The sequence below is a fragment of the Oxyura jamaicensis genome, chromosome 5 (assembly GCF_011077185.1).
Source record: "Oxyura jamaicensis isolate SHBP4307 breed ruddy duck chromosome 5, BPBGC_Ojam_1.0, whole genome shotgun sequence".
Classification (NCBI taxonomy): Eukaryota; Metazoa; Chordata; class Aves; order Anseriformes; family Anatidae; genus Oxyura; species Oxyura jamaicensis.
The window spans coordinates 54767772-54783094 of NC_048897.1; positions in this window are offsets into that span (position 1 = coordinate 54767772).

Genomic DNA, 15323 nt, shown 5'->3' on the forward strand with positions numbered 1-15323 from the left:
CATTGTGGAGTCTGAAAAAGCAGCCCACCATGGAGCTGTAACAATTACTCATCTGAAGGATGTGTACTATTTCCCTGTCTAATCTGAAGCAGATTTTTTATGAAGCAAAGTTAAATAATAATAATATATATATATATAACTCACAACAGATGTTTTTAACACTGAAGAAATGTAGGTTAACTGCACAGTTAAGATTGCATTCAGCACTATCTTCCCTAGACACATCATTCCTAGTTCTTCACATCAGGTTCTTTAACATCTCATCTCATTTGTGAGGCTAACTCCCACCTGCAACTCCCCTCAGGATCCACCACTCAGCTCCCCCTTGCTCCAGATGCTAAACACGGCCAAGGGAGGAGATGCTCAAGGCTTCCTTATCACCCCTTTAGCACCTCTTCAGGGCAGAAGGGCTGTTTTTTCCCCATGTATTTCTCTTTACATACTCATTCCCTGTGGTAGGAGGGCATGGGTATATCAGGACATGACATCATCAGGAGCTTAATTTCTTCCACTTATCAAGTTATCAAAAAAAAAAAAAAATCAAACATGGCAACAGGTCAGCGCAAATAGTGAAACTGAGAATGGGTTCCTTGGATGAGTGCAACAGTCTCCTTCACAACCCAGTGCAAATGTCTGTTTTAGAGAGTCCTAGCTATCCTCTCACATGTGTTGGAATAATGCATGTACGCCGTAGATTCCCATATACAGCCTGCGTATACTCAGGTACATATAGAGGGATTCATATTAAAAGAATTTAAATAACATCTAAGTAGTTATATATATTTTATAAGGATGTTTGGTCCAAAGTCTTCCGTTTCCTGCCTTTTTCCTATTACCTTTTTTCTATTTAATAGTTTACCCTCACCTGTTCTGTAACTTGAGCGAGATATTCCACTTTTTTCTTATTCTGATGGAATAAAAATATTTTGCATTATAAGAAAGAGCAGAGATTTTCTGGGACAGCAACTTAACATAAAGAAAAAAAATAGAGTTCTAATTTGTCACCATGATAGTCCCTGCTGAAAAGCAGGCATAGCATTATGGGCTTTGATGTGACTGAATTAAGTGCTTTGGGGAAGTACGGGGCAGAGTTTGTGTAAAATTTACTAGGTGGGCAATGCACTGCATGCATTGGTAGCCATCCAGTTCACTGCCTAACTTGCACACATAAATTTAATCACGTTATAGAAAACCCATTACTCTTCTTACTCTTCAATGTCTCTTCGGTCATTTAAAAGCCAAGGATTGTGAACCGTTCCATCGCCATGTAAATTCATATGATTGAGCTTCTTTACTTGGCCTATAGCCCTAATTTAATGAGGCTCCCATGAAATTCTAGTCCGATTCATATGTTCACTCACGAGGTACCCTGCAGGCATCATCTCAATCATCTCCTTCAGGTGATCTACAAGACTTCACGGAAGCTCCCTCCTCCCCTCCCTGAGCACGCGTGTTTAATTTCAATGGACAGCAGGCGGCACAGTGAATCTCCTGCTCACACCTTGGGGCGTAGGTGCGTATCAGAAGACCAGAGCTATACCCAGGTGTGTATACAATTTATAGGTCATGGGTATAGAAACACGTCATAAAGCCAAGATTCAGAGTTGCCTTCAACTTGAATATTTCTTGATTTGTTTGAAAGCTTAAAAACACGCCCTTTCTTCTTTGAAAGGCACTTGTGATCGGGCAGATCGGTTGTGTTGTTATGTTTGTGTTTCAGTAATGGAAGATAAACAGCCATTTCGAGAAAACATTCACATAAGAAAACGTAATATTAGCAAGCGAAGACAACCTATTTTGATAAGCGTTTGTGCCTGCAGTATGCAACAAGGCAGCAGTCTCTCACGGGTAACACAGGAAAGATAGAAGTATGACTAATCATCGCTCAAGGTGGGGATTTTAGTAGCTGATTTCTGAGGTATTCGTCAAGCTCTTCTTGCAATACAATTTGAACAAGATGAAGAATGGCTGGATAAACATCTCCTTGCTGCTTCTATCAGAGACAGAGCTTGCCCCCATTTTAAATATCCACAAAGCTCATCATTATGAAGACTGCCCCTGCGCTTTGATGCTAGGTTGGTACCGCTGTGGTTAATTGAATCATTTGCAAGGGAAGGGAACGCGCAAGAAACACTGTCGTATATTATTTCCACGTGAAAACAGGGAGATGGAGCAGACATTCAGCAGATGCTCTCACTGGCCTGCCTGTTCCCCCTCACATTCCTATATCCATTCCTGAGGTTCAGGACATGTATGAATGTTGTTTAGGAGATGAGTGAGCTCTGACTGGTTCACAGGAGGTTTTTTCAGTAAGCCAATTTTAATTTTTAGTAACACTAAGCAGAGCAATCATAAATGGAAGGAATGATTTTGTGATGACAGCGATGAATTTCTTGCAATTTCCTCTATCACAGTAAGAAAATGGGAAATACATCCAAATACTATTTCCTTTTACAGATTTATTATCACTAGATCATGTTTTATTGCTATTCTATGAAGACTGTGTTTAGATATTGTGCTCATAAAAAAAAAAAAACACCTCATTTTTGGCAATTTCCCTTTTTATAACTCTTTAATCCCAGCTAATTTCTGCCTCATTACTTTAATATAATTCCTCGCCGATGAGAATCTTAAAAGGAGGGACACACTTTATGACATCAGTGCCTCCCCATGAAAAGAGAACGTAAAAATAAGTATGAAAGTAATTGAGTCCAGCAGAAGAAGGACAGATATTAGAGCCTCAGACCTTAGTTATTTATAAAAGAACTTTGCTCATTTATTCCACAGAGGGACTAAAAGAACCAAAGGCATCTTATGTTAAGAAAACAAAACTGTAGAAGATCGTATTATGAGATTGATTTCAATTTAATAGAACCACCAGCTCCTCATGGGGATAAAAGATCAAGGCCTGGAACTTATATTAAAACTAACCTGATAAAAGAGACTCAATAGACTAATGACTAACAACTAGATTGGCCCTAGTTCTGGTTTCCGACTTCAGAACATTCAAGTGGTATCACCATCCTGAAATACATCCCAGGTAGAAAAATTAAAACCTCTGCATCCTAACAGCCAAGCAGATATCGTTTAAGAACACCACAGTCCTTCCTCATTCACAGTATGCAATTAATCCTCTCCTCCTATTTATATCCCTAGCCTCATCTCATATCAAGCATCCTTGGCACTAAAATGTCACTAGAAAGAACCAATGAACAGCCAAGTACCCATTTCTCAAGAGACCTCTTGCTTTACGTATTTTTATATTCATGAAGCACAGCTGTCAGATCCAGCCTTCGGTAGCTTAACAAGCACCCAGATCTTTTCTCCAGGTCCAACAGTTGCTTGCAGACAGTCTGCTTTCAATCCATTTTGGGGGGCTGAACTCTTGCTTCTTCCCTAGAAGCAGTCTTGCAAAAATTATCTCAACTGGATTTCAGTCAATGCCACCTAAATTTTGCTCTCTGCCTATAGGGGAATGGAATTAGCTGAAGGCTTTGCCTTAATTCCTGAACGTTATCTTGCAGTTTACCTCACAATGTATAAAAAATTCACGGTTTCTACCTTCTCAGTTGGTTGAGGGATGCCAAGGGATCATATAATAATGGCACGGTCTACACCTGCAGTGCTACCACCTCACAACTGACACGAGACTTGTTAGAACAGGAACCGAATAGAAATACTGTCATGGCTAAAATCTTACGTGGACCAAGGGAAAAGGGGAGGAAGTAGGAAAGGAAGAAATGACAAGTTTGACAGTACCTATTGTGGTAGCCATCCTCTTGGTGAAGTGCCACTAAGAACACAATCCCTAGCAAAGACAGGAAGTAAAGTGGGTGCTTAGAGCGGGTCAACCCTCCCAAAATACTGGGGCAGAGGAATTGTGCTGATTATAGACAGAAGGAAAAGCAATTCTAACAGGATCCCAGTAGCAGATGTTAAAGAGTTCTGTGCACACACAGTGAACCTGTGGATTTTTTTTGGCACTGATAGCAGCTATCATCCTCAGAAGTCTGCAAGCAAGAAGATGCGCATGCCCTAGTGAGCACCTTCTTAAGATAACCACCACAGAGAAACCACTCCAGGTCTCATGATAAAGTATAATTGCTGAACTTCCACTAATAGTATGCCTTCCCAGGGCTCTGGGAGTTGAATGCCCCCACAGTTCAACGGCTGATCTCTGAGTAATAACAAGAAGAACTGAAAAAGAGGAGTCAGATTAGTAATCAAGTCAGCAGTCGGATACCACAAACTTACATTGTTTGAAAGTGACCAGCAGCTGAGCTGACCCCTAGCACCTGGGGCAAAAGAGACCTTCACTTCATACATCCTCCAAACCCATTTTCAGTATCAAAATTGACCCAATGATATAGGAAGTAGTAGTGTTGGGGGAGGGGAAGGGGGGGGGGGGGGGGTGGGGGTTCACTTGGAAATGCTGCTGCTAAAACAAAGGGGTTGAGGTTTCACAGTCTATACCAGGACATCATCCCCATAGTATCTTGTTTCAGATGGCAGAACACCACCCCAGAATACCTTGTTCCACTTGTAAAACACTGCCATAAAATTTAACGCTGCCACAGCAGCAGAGAACACGCCAAGGAGGCTCTGCTGGACTGAAGTGTACTCAAAATATCTAAACCTCTGGCATCTGTGAAGTCTGTCCTGAAATTCCATGACAAGCTTCCCAGCACTAGTCCACTGGGAGATGAAAAGTTACCTTCCCACTTGCTCCCTAACTCTTGATTTAAACCCACTTCTGCATGCAGCCCGCATTAAGTCAGACACCACTCAAGTACACAGTACTGGAGAATGTGTCCCCACTCAGGCACACGGTGTCCATTAGGCTGAAATAACAAAGCCTACAGACAAGCAGCACAGAAGGTAATTTATTGTTCAAGACCTAAGCTTGCTTTGCCTTTTTTTTTTTTTTTTTAAATACCCGCCCATTTTTCCAGGAGCTTTGTTATGCTTTATTTGACCACAAGAACACTAGCAGTTAAATGTCCATCTGTAACAAATCTTAAAGAAATACATCAGATGAATACCTTCTGAAGAAAAACAAACAAAAAAACATAGGCTTGTTGGTGAAATTTGCTTCTATTTTGACATAGGTATAGCAGGGAGCAAAAGTTGCCAAACAGAACAGGACTGGAACACAATTACAGTTTCATACTGAAATAAATTTACATTAGCAGGTCCCAGAAAACTTCCATAGTATTATAGCAAAAGAAACTCATTCTGGTAGAAGTGTTAACATAAACACAGATCATTCTACTTTCTGACTGGTTCTTCAATAATTGCCATCTGGACTTAGCTCCTCGTTCTCCTGCCCAACAGTGAAATCAGTCATGTTTGAGGATCGACAGGCTGATCAGTTTCTAAAAAAATGGTGAGGGACAGTTCCAAGTTCATTTCTGAGTTCAATTCCTCCCTCAGAAAGAAAATATCAGTATTCCCTCCTCAGAGTTTTATTAAAAAAACACAGTTGGTTATTTTGAAGCCGGAGACCAATTACAGCAGCATATATCTCAAGCGTACAGACATGGACAGATATAATGGCCAGAGACCTAACATCCACAAAAAAAAAAAAAAAAAAAAATCAAGCCCTTTTTCATTTTACTACATCTAGGAAGTATGAATGTGTCTTGGGCTTAAAGAATGAAGATAGCTTTTGGGGCACAAGAACAAGGTGGACTTCTTAAAATCCCCAACTACACTCTTTTGGAAGCTACCAAGGCAATTGTACACACACTGCAAAGTATAATGTTGGGTTCACTGATGATTTCCATCTCATCAGCTCCTTACGTCAAATCAGCCATCGCTTGTCAGGAGGTATCCACAGAACCCAAAGTTCCATCACATCTCCATTGTTCAGTTCCAGCTATACGGAAACTACAGCTCTACTTGTCAAAGCACTCTGGACAAAGGTTACAGTTGGAAGCTTTATGAGAAGAACAACTGCTTGGTTCAGCACTGTATGAACACTGCAAGCTTTCACCAGAAAATGCAAGCATCAACATATCCCAGAAGGAATTCCCCAGTTCGCCCTCTCCTTAGTAGAAGTCCCCAGAGTGAAGGCGAGACGAAATCAGAACCTGATATGGCCAGTGATTACTCATCTTTCTTAGAAAGATTATGTATTACAAGATAAATGCAAACGATAGCTTTTTTTGAACAGTAATGAAATATAAAGAGAAAATACGAACTGTTAAAGAAAGAAAGAAATGCCATTTAGCTCCTCTTATACATCATTAAATGGCTAAGTTAACCATTAGTCCTGGATAATGACTTGCTCATTTCTTTTGCCAGCAGAAATCATGTTCCATTTCTGGGTGGATTATCGATAAGAGTCCTGGTTAAAAGGAAAACAATTACTTCTTCCATTTCTTTATACAAGGTTAGGAAAGGACTAGGCTCTCACAAAAATAAAATATTTCATCAGATTTCATTGTAGAGTTTAACATTAAAAATTTGAATTAGGCAAGCTACTGCTACTGTAATAGGAAGTTCATTTGATATTTTCTTAAATCAACCTCTCAAAGTTGCAGTGATTTACTGGCATGGACATTTAACTCTTGCTTTCTTGTTTATTATTTCAATAAAGTATTGACACTTCAGCTCATTTCCTCAGGGCAGAGGCAGTTTCACCAAGGAATTGGAGAGAAACACCTGGCTCTGTTTCTTAAGCTTTCTCTTTCACCCTTTTGTACAACAGACAGTTTATATAAAAAGGACAAGCCTACACTACCTATAAGGTAAAAAAAATCACCTTGATGAGGTGCCCACTCCAAATTCCTATTAGTTGCTGAAGGCTCATGTTTTGCACTGACTTTTTACATTGTCAACTTCCACCCTTCAAATCCCCACACAAAGGCTGCCTTGCTGTGGAACAGGAAGAACGCCACATGAGAGCAGAGGATCCTGTTAGCAAGTGTGCGCTCCCACAGGGCTACATGCCGCAGCGCTCCCCTCGCTTGCACCCCTCTCTCTCTAAGCCCTTCCACTGTAGCCAGACTAGCAATTCAGAGCAGAAAGAAGGTCGCTGCTACCCCGCAGCACGTGTGAGCTAGACATCGCATTACAGAAACATCGTGCAGGTTCCTTTTGAATAAATGCGGGAATTGACATCCTAGCCCATACAATTTCCATACAAAGCTGACATCTCTCCACTTTGTGCATTTTATCACTGAGATGTTTCATCCTTAGAGAGGATGAGAAACATACTTCGTGACCCTGCAATGGGTTTATTTTCAGTTTTCTCTCCAGATCTGTATCTTGCAGGACCACTGAAAGAAACATTTATTTTGAAAACTTACCTGCAGAGCAGGTGCTTCACGAGTGCAGACTGGACTTGGATCTTCCAGCAGGCCCTTGGTGAACATCGTATGCCGATGAGATAAGGCTTCCCTGAAGAATAAGACATTTTATAATTTATATTGTAAATATAAATGTATTGTAAATATAAATATATTTATAATTATGTTGATGCATTACAATGCATCAACATGGAAATAACATGTTAGGCCTCATTTTCCATCCCCCCTTACGGTTTCTGTTAATTGGAATACTTGCCAAGTCAGCTAATGCAATGAAAGATACCCAAGTCCCACGTGCATTCACATATATGAAGGTCTGGAAGTTTCCACAGCACTCCTCAGCAAGCAAGTAAGAAATGTGTGTGCTTTTACCTAAAATACCCGTCCACATTCTGACAAACGTATACCGATGCAGCCCACTGTATGCTGCAGAAACCCATCAGGAGGGGAGGCAGGGGACAACAGCTGTCTTGTAGCCAGGAGAATATCAAAACACTCTCATGGCATCAACTGTGGTTGGTGTTTAACAGAGCCATAGAGAAAGAAACTCTTCAATTCTCTAAAAAGCTCACTAAGTTCCTCTTTCTGCAGCAAAAGACCGCCCATATTTCCAATAAATCAACAACAGCTTTTACTGTGAGCCATGATTTGTCCACTGACAGGAAACCACTCCTCACAGTGGACCTCTTTGGGAACACAAGTGCCTAAAGGGGGGGGGGGCCCGCGGGGGGTGGGTAGCAGGGGCCATGTAGGCCACAACAGAATTAGACTTAATCATCTAACCTTTTGACCTGCACAAGCCAGGACAGGCATCACAACCTCACACCTGCACTTGGTTTAGAATTCAGGCTAGAATTTGGCAAAAGGCACTCATGCCTCTGACAAGCACCCAGGATCGAGAATATATTTCAGCTGTGGTGAGGAGCACTGCTGCTGTGTGAGCAAACTTCAACTGCTTGCTGCTGGGAGAAAATCATTTCAAGGTCTTCCTGCTTGTGAGACCCCACCTGGAGCACTGTGTTCAGCTCTGGGGCCCCCAGCACAAGGAGGACATGGGCCTGTGAGAACGAGTCCAGAGAAGGGCCAGCAAGATGACCCAGGGGCTGGAGGCCCTCTCCTACAAGGACAGGATTAGGGAGCTGGAGTTGTTCAGCCTGGGGAAGAGGAGGCTGTGGGGAGACCTTATAGCAGCCTCTCAGTACCTTACAGGGGCCTACAGGAAACCTGGGGAGGAACTCCCCAGGGAGAGTAGCGACAGGACATGGGGGAATAGCTTTAAACCAAAAGAGAGTAGGTTTAGATTGTACATCAGGAAGAATTTCTTGACTCAGAGGGCACTGAGGCTCTGGAACAGGTTTCCCAGAAGCTGTGGATGCCCCATCCCTCCAAGTGCTTAAGGCCAGGCTGGGTGAGTCTTTGAGGATCCTGGTTTGGTGGGAGGTGTTCCTGCCCCTGGCAGGGGGGTTGGAATTACATCCTCTTTTAGGTCCCTTCCAAACCAAACCATTCTGTGATTCTGCAACAGCAGTAGCTCTGAATAAGGCAGCTAAAAGGTTTAGCCAGCATTTTGAACTCTACATTGCTGCTGCTACAGCGCTGTCCAGAGTCAGGTTTGATAAAGCCTCAGAACAGAATGTAAATATACCCTCCAGAATGTAACTTCAGTACAAGTCCGAGACTTTTTCTGGACTAAAAGCAGTTCAGAGGCACAAAAGACCATTGTAAATTACAAGTGTTCCAGTCAAAATAGCCATCTATGGTCCTCAGTGACATCTCCTGATGGTGCGCACACCAAGATGCGTACTTAGAGAACTCATCTACATTCAGATTTCACCATCTCTGGGTATTAATACCGTGCATTTTCTTGACCACCTTAAAAACATACGATGTGCTTAGCAGATGATGCCAGGAGAACAAGAAAAATCACTCAACTTCTCAGAACATCCGAATCCCCCACCTCACCCCAGTCGTACCAGTACACTCATTTGCTTGTCACCAGTAGCATTATCTTCCTGCATTAAGCCTAAGCCCAAAAAGGAAAACATTTGCATGAACTTCTCCAGTACAAAAAGTGATTATAAAATAGAATAAGTTATTCCATCTCTAAACTTTACTACCCATGGGAAACAGATTAAAGGGATGGATAGGATGTGACCTTCAATTTATTAATGACTTAGCACAGTTAACTGTGATTACTTGTACAGAGACAAGAGCATTTGAATTCACACCAGGAACCCTGCTCACAGACTGCTTCCACTTTCCTCTGCAATACACACATCCTTACTTTAAACTAGACTGTAATTCATTCAAAGATATCAAACCTGGTATGTCAGAAGCTCATTTGACTGAGCAGCTGTTTTAGAGCACTCGCATGTGTGATGGCTGCAGCATCACATGGCTCAAGGCTTTTTACTTGTGTATTGATGCTTCAAGTTCTGTTGGACTTGTATTCTACAGAATTTGCTTGCAGAGTATTACCAGAACAGAAAGTGAACTTTGTCAAACATGCAAACGTATTTGAAGGACAGGGTAGAGCGTTTTGACTTATCACAGTGAAGAAAAGTTATAACCATTTTCAAAAGCAGCTAGAAACAATTGGCATTATTTTTTTAATTCAAAACTCACACCAAGTTCAGTCATTTGAGAAAATGATCTTAGCATAATTGCCATACCAACACCATTTAGCACGCTCCTTTCCCTTTCTTCCCCTGATTGAAATATACATCAAGTAATTACATACAATTAAGTGTATTCTTTTCAATGCTCTTCCTTAGTTCCTTTTTTGATTTCACTACAATTACTGCAAGCTTTCTTTTACTAATCAACTTGCACTTCCCAAGCAACTTTGCATGCATTTCACGCATCAAGAGGAACAATGCAACATTTTTTTGCTCTTGCAGAACGGTCACCTTGGTCATCACTCTTTAAGCTGTAAGCAAATCAACTAAAAAGCTACTTAGGTACTAGTCTTTCAACTGCTTTGTTTATTCTAAACAGAACTTGGACAAGAGCCTTTCAAGAAGCAGTGTATTTGTAGTCTTCCCTGACAGAAGGTTATTGCACATTGGAAACTGTCCTGCCTGACAAGGGTCTTGTAATGGGGTCCACACAGTACATAAGATGAAATAGTCAAATTGCAGTGCAAAATGGATTTTCTTCCTTTTACTGCAGGTTAGCATTTACATGAAACACTAACTACAACGGAACTTCACAAGCTACAGCATCGTAAGACAGCTCATTCACTTGAGACAAGAGCATAAAAAACACACAGCATTCTCCAGAAGAACACGCTCCATCTCTGCTACGCTGAATTAAGCCTTGCAGTAAAGACTACCTTTTGCTATTGTTCTGAAGCCTGAATCTGTCCTAAGGTCTAGAAATACCACAATGCAAACAACAATAAACACTCATAAGTCAACGTAAACACACAAAGGCCAGGATCTCCCTCCATTATCAAATCATAGCTGTGGCCATCTTCCTAGTCCCCTGCATTCTAGGAACACAAATCCCTTCCAGCCACCATTAAGTGATGTATTACTGACACCTCTCTATTGCTAAGGCACTCAAAGTATGCTACAGCCTTAACTATGATAGTTATAAGTCCCATCCCTGTTTTTCAGAGGTTGCCTGGCCAAATTCCATTAAAACAAAATAGTAGCTGCTGCACCACCTGAAATGCATAGAGATTAATGTAACTGCTAACGAACCTTTTCTTTTTGGCTTATTTCAAGACTATCACAATTGTTTCCACTCCTTTCAGCAAGTGGATCAGCACAAACAAACAAACAAAAAAAAGTCCACTCCTCTGGACATATCCATATTCTAAGCACATAATGTCACCATCTAACTTTCTCAGGTGTACTCCAGCAACGTAAGACAACAAGTCAGGACTTCATTGCCTCTGAAAGCTTAACAAGCAAACTGTCTAAAGATACCAATATACCTTAAGTTGGACCAGCCCCCTCTAAAAGAATCATAATTAAAAATACCTAATGAACAAAGTAAGCCTGAGGGAGCTTGCTTCTATATATAGCAGGCTGATGAGCTCCACCCAAAGTGCTGCATCCAATACTGGTATCATGGCGATGGAAGCTCACCTGCTTGACTGCTGAAACAAAAGCGAAGGCTGATAACAGAGGCTGTAATTTGAGAGAAGAAGGTATTGGAATCAGCTGGAAGCTCTGATAGGTGGTAGCTCCCCACCTGAACTCATGCTCCTAAGGTACTCGTTTTGTTCTAAATCTTATTTTTTTTTCACTGTTCTGAGAAGAGTTATTTTCAGATCAGAAACAGCCACTGGTGCTACACTGTAGAAAACCAGATGCTGTTATCTACAGGTAGGGTTTGGTTTTGATTGTATTGTAATTTTGAACACACAATAAAAATAAATGAAAATAAAATAATAATAAAAAACTGGGGGAGAGCAGTTGTGGCACGGGTTCAGGCTTGGGTCACTGTGAATGACTTAGGGAAGCCACTGAAGTATTGTAACCAATCATAACTTGTCTGCTAAAACAAAGGTGCGCTGTTCCTCCATTCCCAGGCTCCTATAACCCAGAAAACTGCCCGTTCCATTCCTGTCTCAAGATGGTCCTTTCTTTGAGTCAGTCCAGTAATGACTGTATCAGAATCAGAAATAAGACACTATGAAAATAAGTATCAATTAAAGGAATAGTATTGCTTTATATAATGTATTGGCAACTTAATTTAGCTGTACCTTCTAATGCACACAGACATGTTAGTAGCATGTAGTTCATTTCTGGCTGTTTCTTCTCTGGAAATAGTTCTCTTTCTTTAGCTTTGAGGATGGAGAAATGGTCCTTGGCTTGAAAAGAACCTGTTCCCGTCCTGTCTCTAAAAATAGGTGCTTCAGGCTAAAATCTGAGTGTCCTCCCTGTGATGTGAACTTCCAGACAGCTTCCTTTTCCCTTCTCAGTTGACTTTGGTGCTGCCTAGTCTTCAGATTTTCAGGACTCAGTCGCATACCCCAGACTCTTGTCTTGTGAGGGTGGTTGCACTCCCCTTACATAATATGGGAATCCTATTTTTCCGTCTCAAGGGTGAATGGTGTCAGGCACTTCTAAATCAGTGCAGATTGTGGTTGTTGTCAACTGCCATGTAAATTAAGGCCATGCAAGTACCTTCTACTGTTTCATCTTCCCTTTTATTTGTTGCCTGGTTACTACTCCATACTCCATAGTCGGTGAAATGCCCTAAAAAAACATCCCTTTTTAATTTTAACCACTTTTGTTTTTTCTTTCTCTAGGTCTGCCAGTGGCTGACAAAGTAGAAGGATGTGCTTTTCTCTTCCACTCTTGTGAAGTGAGAGGCAGTGCCGATTTATTTAGCCTGTGACTAAGGCTCTGCGATGGTGCAAGTCTATCTTGCTACTTCAGATCCAGTGATGCAACCTGAGTTGACATTAGTTAACTTTCAAGGATTCAACCAATCTAAAGATTTTGGCCAAAGACAATTATTTGAGAACATTCCTACAGGTTTATCTTCTTCACTTTCATTTGTTTGCTATCTCCATCTCATTCCAAGCAGTCAGGACTGGTTTGCTTCTCTCTTCTCTGGAAACTTGCACTAGGAACCATTGTTAGAATCAGAATCCTGATCTAAGAGTATGATGAAAAATGTTGCACTCCAAGTTGGAAATGGGAGAGGAAAATGTTCACGTATATACGAGAATTGTACTCAAAGAGCTGATTACGCTTTTCTTACACCTTAACGGATGCTTATACCTTTTAACTTTAAGCCTGAGAAGCAACAGGTAGTTTCTACGTTTCCCTTGGAGACAGTGTGCTCTTCTGCATTTTGCTTCTGTACAAACAGTTCAAAACTTTCTGACCGGGGCCCCCCAGGCAGAAACTTTCTGACCGGGGCCCCCCTGGGCAGAAACTTTCTGATCATCCTGGTTGAAGTGCTCCCATATCTTCGATGGCTTCCCTATTTTTTCTCAGATCATCTAACAGTCTCCATTTTCCATTCCTTCTCCTGATTACAAATCCAACACCGGAGAGTTCCAGGGCTAGACGTGGGAACAACATGTCTCATTTTACGTTGTTAAGCAACTCATCCTTTGGGCCCTATGTATCCTATTCCTCCCGGATCGAAGGGAACCAGGCCCGGCTCCGTCTCAGGGCCTACAGGGCCTGGACCAAAAGGAAGGCCACCGGGGCGTGTAACAGCCAAGGCCTGTGACGGCGGTACCGCCGGGGGGGGCAATGGCACAGCAGGCAGATCGGTGAGGGAGCTGCGGGCTCGTCCACTGTCTGGCAAACCACACGTTTCTGATTGTGGTCCCACATGGCTCTTTAGGGCCTCAGAGATCGCTCTCCAGGTGCGGAGCAATCCCGCCACACACTTGGCGTTTTTAGTAGCAGAGTCCTACACCTTAACCTCAATTTGGTCCCATGTTTCAGAATCACAAACCGTCTGATTCATAATAAAGGGAATAAGCTGGAAGGTTACCATGACCTTTGGTTCTAAGGACACATGATTCCCCATAGGGTGCAACTGCTTACCTTCGGCCCATGAGGGACAGCTGTGTGCGCAGGTCCGCTTCTCTCAGCTTCGGCTTCCCCTCAGCTCGAGTGCGCTTCCTTCCAGCGACTTTCAGTAGGAGCTTCTCTGAGCGGTTTGCTGTTTGGCCGAACCTGTCTTCGTGAGGCAATCGGTGTCCCTGTTCCTGCCCTGCTCCCTGTTCTGCTGGCCGGTCCCTGTTAATTTCTTTTTTGTTTGTGTCCCTGTTCGGTGTCTTCTTGTCCCCGTTCCTCTTCTTCATGTCCCTGTTCGGGTGCCATTTGTGGCACAGTGACTACTCAGACAGCAGGGTTCTTTTGGGATCAGTAACTGCTACTACTTTATTGATGACATAACTTCCGCTCTTACGACTTCCTCTTATCGAGGACAAGCTCCCTTCTTACCCCATTCGCTCTACAGCAGTACTTTTACACTAGCTGTTCCTTGGCCAACAACTCTGCCCGGTACCAGCAAACGCCCAACAACTTCCATGCCTTAATGGCTGGAGAACAGCAAGGCGGCTTCTGAATCACCCTTCTTTGTTCCCTCTAAACGCTTTACATTCCTCCTGGCCTCATCCTTATGAGTCCAATTTTATCACCAACCATGGGGCTTGTCGACCCCCATGGCCACGCTCCCACTCTGAGGAAAGTGGCTCTGTGTGACACTGGCTGAAGGAGTTAATGTATTTCAGGAACAGAGCTGTTATATGTGGCTCCGAGCCTGTCTATTTTTTGGCAGCCCTTGTAATGGAGCACTGAATTATGTTTTGGTAGTGATTCCTCTGCTTTTGAAGTCAGGTAAGGAAAGCTGGTATTAACAGAATTTTAAGAGTGGTGATGTATTTGTTCTCTGGTAGTCAGTACTTAAGTAGCACAGGAGACTGAAGGTATTTTTCTTTCAGACTTCTTACAAGTTACATAAAATACAGGCGTTCTAAAAACAAGTACATCACATCCATTATCTCCTTTTTGTATCACTGTCTATGGCTTGGCACAACGTGGTGTTATTCTTGGCATTCTGTCCTTCCCCATCGGTTTGACCAGTTGGTTTTCTTCCTCCTTACAAAGATGCGTCTGTGTGATATGGGCCTGTTTTTATGTCAATTAAGTGGTTTTGAACCTTATGGCATGGCCTTGGACTTCTAAGACCTGTATTTTCTTTTAATTTGACTTCAGTGTCTGTCACAAAATTTATGCTCCTGTCCAAGGCTCTGTAGAGGAGTAATGATACTTAGTCTCTCACTCTCTTTCTTTTTGGTAGCAATCTGAAGTCCATAGATACTAAACGAGTTGGTAATGCTGCTTTGTCACTTAATGCAAGTTTGACCTAGCAGATACGAAGAAAGTAATTTCTGTTCCCCCAGACACACTTGTTAGCCGTCCTTCATCTTTCTTGCCCCCTTGCCCTGGTTCCTTGTCCCTTCCCTAGTTCCTTGCCCGGCTAATTGGCTCTTTGCTGCTATTTTGCAACACAGACCACGGA